Source organism: Ammospiza nelsoni, chromosome 3 (genome assembly GCF_027579445.1).
Source record: "Ammospiza nelsoni isolate bAmmNel1 chromosome 3, bAmmNel1.pri, whole genome shotgun sequence".
Taxonomy (NCBI): Eukaryota; Metazoa; Chordata; class Aves; order Passeriformes; family Passerellidae; genus Ammospiza; species Ammospiza nelsoni.
This window is the reverse complement of record NC_080635.1, coordinates 54,172,136-54,178,550: the sequence shown is the minus strand read 5'-3', so window position 1 is coordinate 54,178,550 and position 6,415 is coordinate 54,172,136.

Sequence of the window (6,415 nt, the reverse complement as noted above, 5' to 3'; positions counted from 1 at the left end):
TTTTACCCGCTCCCTATTTGTTCTCTTTTTTATGGTAATTTCAACTTTGCAGGACCCTGCTGGCTTTGTGAGGGAGCAGGTTGGCATGCAGTCATGGGACCCAGAGATTAAAAGGCTTCTCCATGCTAGGTCATTAGCCATTCCACTTGCTGTAGCTCATTTTCCCATTCCTAATTGATCACTCCATTGATCAGACATTACGGAGAGGGCTCAGTAACCCAAGCCTCAGCTTTGAAAGGCACTAGACACTGCAATTACCTGAAAGTCTTCAAGGGTGCCTGCAATTTTCAGACAGTCAGAGGCTCAGTTAATCAAAGATTCTGGCTAATGGAAAGGAGGGAGAAGAGCTGCTTCAGCTGGGTTCCCTCAGGCCAGGACATTCATGAGAGACGTGGAGAGAGAGGAGTAATGTGCTTGTAAAATTTTCTGTGCAAAAGTCTTGTGGGGTACCAGTGCATGCCTGGAGGAGATACAGAAGCCCCCGCGCTGAAGATGGGTTGGCATAACTCACACTGCTGACAGGTGCAACAAAAACCCTTCCTGAGCCATCCCCAGCAGTAAAGGCTGTTGCACCCAGGAGTTTGAAATGCTTCACAAAGTCTGTTCCATTAAGATAAATACAACATTAAAATGTGAGGTCTCTGCTATTTTCTCTGGCATTGCAGATCCTGCCAAATAATGTTTATCCTCTGTATTTGCTAATTTTTGCCCTACTGCCAGTTAATGTGCATTGTGCTCCAGGTGAGCACGTTGTGGTGTAGGTTATCTGCTCTGAAGACTGGTTTTCAGTGGTGTGCATTGTGGTACAGAGGATAAGATATTTCCCTTTGAAGGCAGTTTATAAATCTTACTGGGCTTCTTCATGATGAAAGGCACTATAGATACAGAAGAGATCAAAGCTGTGTAAAGATCAGTGGTATTTGTTTGCATGAGGTTTCTCTTTCCGTTCCTTCTGAGGATTTTGAGCTTCAAAGTTTCAGCTTTAAAGAAACTCAAAACCCAAAAGAAAACCCCTAGCAAAACCCACCATGTTACAGCTGGTTTGGGGTCGGGCCAGCCAAGGGCCACAGGATTCCAACATGGACTCAAAAAGCTCTTCTCCAACATTCTCTATCAGGTAGCAAAAGCTGACAACCAGAAAATTGTGGTCTTTCTTAATGACAGTAGAGTCCAGAGCAGTAAGTTTTGGAGGGAAAGAATGCTGCTTAACAACAAAGAGGGAAAAACCATCTTAACTCAAACCAAGTGTTTCAATTTTGACTTGTCAGCTTGCTAGCAAAGTTACTATCATTTGTGACTATACAGTAGAAATTGGCCTAAAAATTCAGATTAATTTATTATACAATTTGTGGTATAGTTTTTAAGGTGCACTTTATTTTTCACTTAAATGTTTTAACATGGAAAATTTTGAAATATGCTTCTGCAGACATCTACAGGAATTGGGAATAGAAATCCAGTACATTAATTGAAAAGAACTGGATGCAAAGCATTGTTTTTTATTGACTGCTGTGTACTTTGATATCAGATTATTGTCTGGCATGAAGTAAGTCATCCCTGGTATGTGAGCTTCTGTTTTTCAACAGGATCACTGCAGTAAATTTTCTTTAACTCATAGTGTGTTCTAATAGATGACATAAAAATAGACTTGTGACCCATAAGAACAGATTTCCAAAACAGAGCCACACTGTGGTCCCACAGGACATACCAAGACATTACAAATACAAATAACTAATGTAGTAAGGCAAATTTTTTAAAGGCAGATAACCCTGTGTGCCCAATCTGAAAATCCTCCTCCTCTAAAGGGCTGCAAAAAAGGACTTGTCAGTATTGTCTGTTCTTCTATTATCAATAAAGCTCTTACTGTGAGTATCTAAAATCCCCACATCTAAAACCATTTCTCTTTTTTCTTCATTCCTTAAAAAAAAAAAAAAAAAAAGGAAGACCTAAATGAAAGAAGAAGGAAAAGCAATAAAGAACTGGTATGGATCTACATATGTCTCTGTAGAACAACAGAGTATGAAAGCAATGAACCAGACCCAGATATATGAGTGAATCCCAGACTTTCTGCAAATCATCTCCACAGTACTCTTGAGATAAGTCGTACCAAATAATAAATAAGCTGCGTAGCCAAGCAGAGTAGAGAACAATAACCTGTCCAGTACATTTTATCAATTTTAAGTCATAGTCCAACAGCCAAGGGGAAGGATAGGAATCAGGAATAGAGTTTAATCAGCTGCTATTGCTTCCAAGAGCTCCAGAGGCCTTACAGAAAACACAAATGCAAATCAAGTCCAGGGTGCACGATAAAAGTAAGTTCAGTCTTGTGGTGAAAATGTTTCTTCTAGGGAAGAATACAGAAAATGTTTTTCTATTGGAAAAATCCAACCAACCATGAAAGTAAATGTTCCCATTCTGAGTTGGCTTTTTGTTTGTTTTTTTTTTTTTTTTTAAGGAAGAGCAAAGCAGAAAGCATTGAATTTGAAATAGGTCTTCATGTCCCAAGAGGCTATCCTGGGGCATATCTGACACAGGAGGCGTCCCTCTCCACCGTCAAAACCGCTCCCCCTTTATGTTAGATATTCTTGAACTTTACCCTTTCCTATCCCAAGTGAATAGCTTGGCCACAAAATTGTCAGTCAGTTCCTCAGGTTTTTTCCTCTTTCTCTCCAATGTAACAAGCCTTGTGTTATTTACATTCCATGAAACAGCTTCAGCAGGAGCTAATGAGGCAGATTCTGTCCCTGCACGTTCCTAAACCATACGTATGGCAACAGAGTTTTGGTCTGGGAAGCTTTCCTGTGACTGAGTGGGCTGTGCTGCAGAGCAATTGGCAACTGCTCAAACTCTTTGTAGGGAGGGAGTGAGTGAGTGAGTGAGTGAGTGAGTGAGTGAGTGAGTGAGTGAGTGAGGAGTGAGTGAGGAGTGAGTGAGTGAGGAGTGAGTGAGTGAGGAGTGAGTGAGTGAGGAGTGAGTGAGGAGTAAGTGAGGAGTGAGTGAGTGAGGAGTGAGTGAGTGAGTGAGTGAGTGAGTGAGTGAGTGAGTGAGGAGTGAGTGAGTGAGTGAGTGAGTGAGTGAGTGAGTGAGTGAGGAGTGAGTGAGGAGTGAGTGAGGAGTAAGTGAGGAGTGAGTGAGTGAGGAGTGAGTGAGTGAGTGAGTGAGTGAGTGAGTGAGGAGTGAGTGAGTGAGTGAGTGAGTGAGTGAGTGAGGAGTGAGTGAGTGAGTGAGTGAGTGAGTGAGTGAGTGAGGAGTGAGTGAGTGAGGAGTGAGTGAGGAGTAAGTGAGGAGTGAGTGAGTGAGGAGTGAGTGAGTGAGTGAGTGAGTGAGTGAGGAGTGAGTGAGGAGTGAGTGAGTGAGTGAGTGAGTGAGTGAGTGAGGAGTGAGTGAGTGAGTGAGTGAGTGAGTGAGTGAGTGAGGAGTGAGTGAGTGAGGAGTGAGTGAGTGAGTGAGTGAGTGAGTGAGTGAGGAGTGAGTGAGTGAGTGAGTGAGTGAGTGAGTGAGGAGTGAGTGAGTGAGTGAGTGAGGAGTGAGTGAGTGAGGAGTGAGTGAGGAGTAAGTGAGGAGTGAGTGAGTGAGGAGTGAGTGAGTGAGTGAGTGAGTGAGTGAGTGAGTGAGGAGTGAGTGAGTGAGTGAGGAGTGAGTGAGTGAGTGAGTGAGTGAGGAGTGAGTGAGTGAGGAGTGAGTGAGTGAGGAGTGAGTGAGTGAGGAGTGAGTGAGTGAGTGAGTGAGGAGTGAGTGAGTGAGTGAGTGAGTGAGGAGTGAGTGAGTGAGGAGTGAGTGAGTGAGGAGTGAGTGAGTGAGTGAGTGAGTGAGTGAGTGAGTGAGTGAGTGAGTAAGTGAGGAGTGAGTGAGTGAGTGAGTGAGGAGTAAGTGAGTGAGTGAGTGAGTGAGTGAGTGAGGAGTAAGTGAGTGAGTGAGTGAGTGAGTGAGTGAGGAGTGAGTGAGTGAGGAGTGAGTGAGTGAGGAGTGAGTGAGGAGTAAGTGAGGAGTGAGTGAGTGAGGAGTGAGTGAGTGAGTGAGTGAGTGAGGAGTAAGTGAGGAGTGAGTGAGTGAGGAGTGAGTGAGTGAGTGAGTGAGTGAGTGAGTGAGGAGTGAGTGAGTGAGTGAGTGAGTGAGTGAGGAGTGAGTGAGTGAGTGAGGAGTGAGTGAGTGAGTGAGTGAGTGAGTGAGTGAGTGAGGAGTGAGTGAGTGAGTGAGTGAGGAGTGAGTGAGTGAGTGAGTGAGGAGTGAGTGAGTGAGGAGTGAGTGAGTGAGGAGTGAGTGAGTGAGTGAGTGAGTGAGTGAGTGAGTGAGTGAGTGAGTGAGGAGTGAGTGAGTGAGTGAGTGAGGAGTGAGTGAGGAGTGAGTGAGTGAGTGAGTGAGTGAGTGAGTGAGTGAGTGAGGAGTGAGTGAGGAGTGAGTGAGTGAGGAGTGAGTGAGGAGTGAGTGAGTGAGGGAGTGAGTGAGGGAGTGAGTGAGTGAGTGAGTGAGTGAGTGAGTGAGTGAGTGAGTGAGGAGTGAGTGAGGAGTGAGTGAGTGAGTGAGTGAGTGAGTGAGTGAGTGAGTGAGTGAGTGAGTGAGGAGTGAGTGAGTGAGTGAGTGAGTGAGTGAGTGAGTGAGTGAGGAGTGAGTGAGTGAGGAGTGAGTGAGGAGTGAGTGAGGAGTGAGTGCACCACTCACACCTCGGGAGAGGAAAGCCTTGCACCTGCAGGTGAGTGCAGGTGAGCCAGAGCGAGAGCCAGCAGCCACAGGGCAGGAACTGCACCCATGCCCAACCTGCTCATTGCCAGCTGCCTCCTCCCTGCTCTGCTGACATCAAATTAACTCCTCAGAAGGGAAGGAGAGCAGGTTCCACAGTTGTCAGGCTGATGAATAACTGAACAGATTCTCTTGAAGCTCCAGTTAATAGCAAAAAGTCTTTCACAGAAACATGTATCCAAATAAATAAAACTGATGATTTTGGGACATGGAGAATTAAAAATTTCTTAAACTATCTACGTAACAGACTACAGAATCTGATTTTTTCCCTTCCAGAACCTCAGGATTAGCCCCAAATATGCCTGAATAAAGTCTCTGCAAATAGCTTTATTTAAATGTGAAAGGAAAAATAACTTGTCTTGTTCACTCCATTCGAAGTTTCTAGTGCTCAGTACCCATGGATTGCTTATGGTGAGATGATGTCTTTTTTTGTGCCTTCCAAAGTCTGTGAAGAATGCCTTCCTGGTTAATAGGTTGATTTAAATTGTATATGCTCCAGAACATAAATATGATTATTTAGTATGCTTGTCCAAGATAATGACAGTAAAGAAGACAAGGCTGAAGTTCTTTGATTTCCTCTCTCTCAGAGCCAGTGACATTCAGCACACAATACACAGATGGCATGCCACATAAAGGATCACATTAGCTGTTAAACATTTTTTCTTCCCATTAACTAATTTAACAATATGTCCACACTATGAAAGAAGGAGACAAATTACAGAAAACTTCTGTCAGCTTAATCCCAATTGCTAAAACAGGCCATTTGCCCAGATGGGATTGTTTTCTGGCCTATCAGGTTTGAAACATCTAGAAATTCTTCAACCACCAGCCCAGATTCTCGCAGTGTTGATTCAGCTCTTCATCCTTAATTGCATTTCAGGCATGAAACTCTCTGGAGAGTTTTGACTGACAGCCTAAATATTGAAGGCTACTCAGTTCTGCGTGCATCTTAGGTGACCTGAATTCTCTGAAAAAGTGAGCTCTTAGCAGCCTGCTTTAAGTCAGCAGATGCCACAGGTGACAAAAATCACAGCAGAAGCCCCTGAGATGTTTTTGCCAGAGGGGGTAGTGGACAAATTTAAACAAACATTCCCAGTTTGTTTTAATTTGCTGCCTTCTAGAGCAAATACACTGTTGGTGACTTTGGGGCTGATGGTACTGTGGGAGCTCCCTCTGTAATCACGAGCACGGCAGAGATGGGCAGGCTCCTGATCTTTTCTCATCACCATTTGTTTTCCTATTTTTCTTTTTGCTTCTAAGCAACACAGGAGTATGGATGGAGCTCATGGATTATTAAGCATTAGCCTACAGGCTAATTTTAAGAACATACATGCCCTAAATTATTTCTATAACTAAATGCAACCAGAAAGTTGAGAAAAAACAGTGGAAATGAAACAGAGACCAGCTGAAAAGTAACTTGAAACAATTTGAACTCACTGTGGCTATTCTACATTATCCACTCTGAGTATGAGTGTTGCAAACATTAGCTTACTTCAGTGTAACTTTTTGCACAGGAAAAACTGATGATGAAAATAAACTTCTGTTTAGTCCTTACACTTCCTCAAAAGAGAAGGAGAGTAAGCCATTTTTACATAAAAGAAAGTAACTAGGGGGTCACTGACCCAGTAGCTTTTTTTGCACCAGTATCTACTTCTAGTATTTAACTTTTGAAAATTGTTAG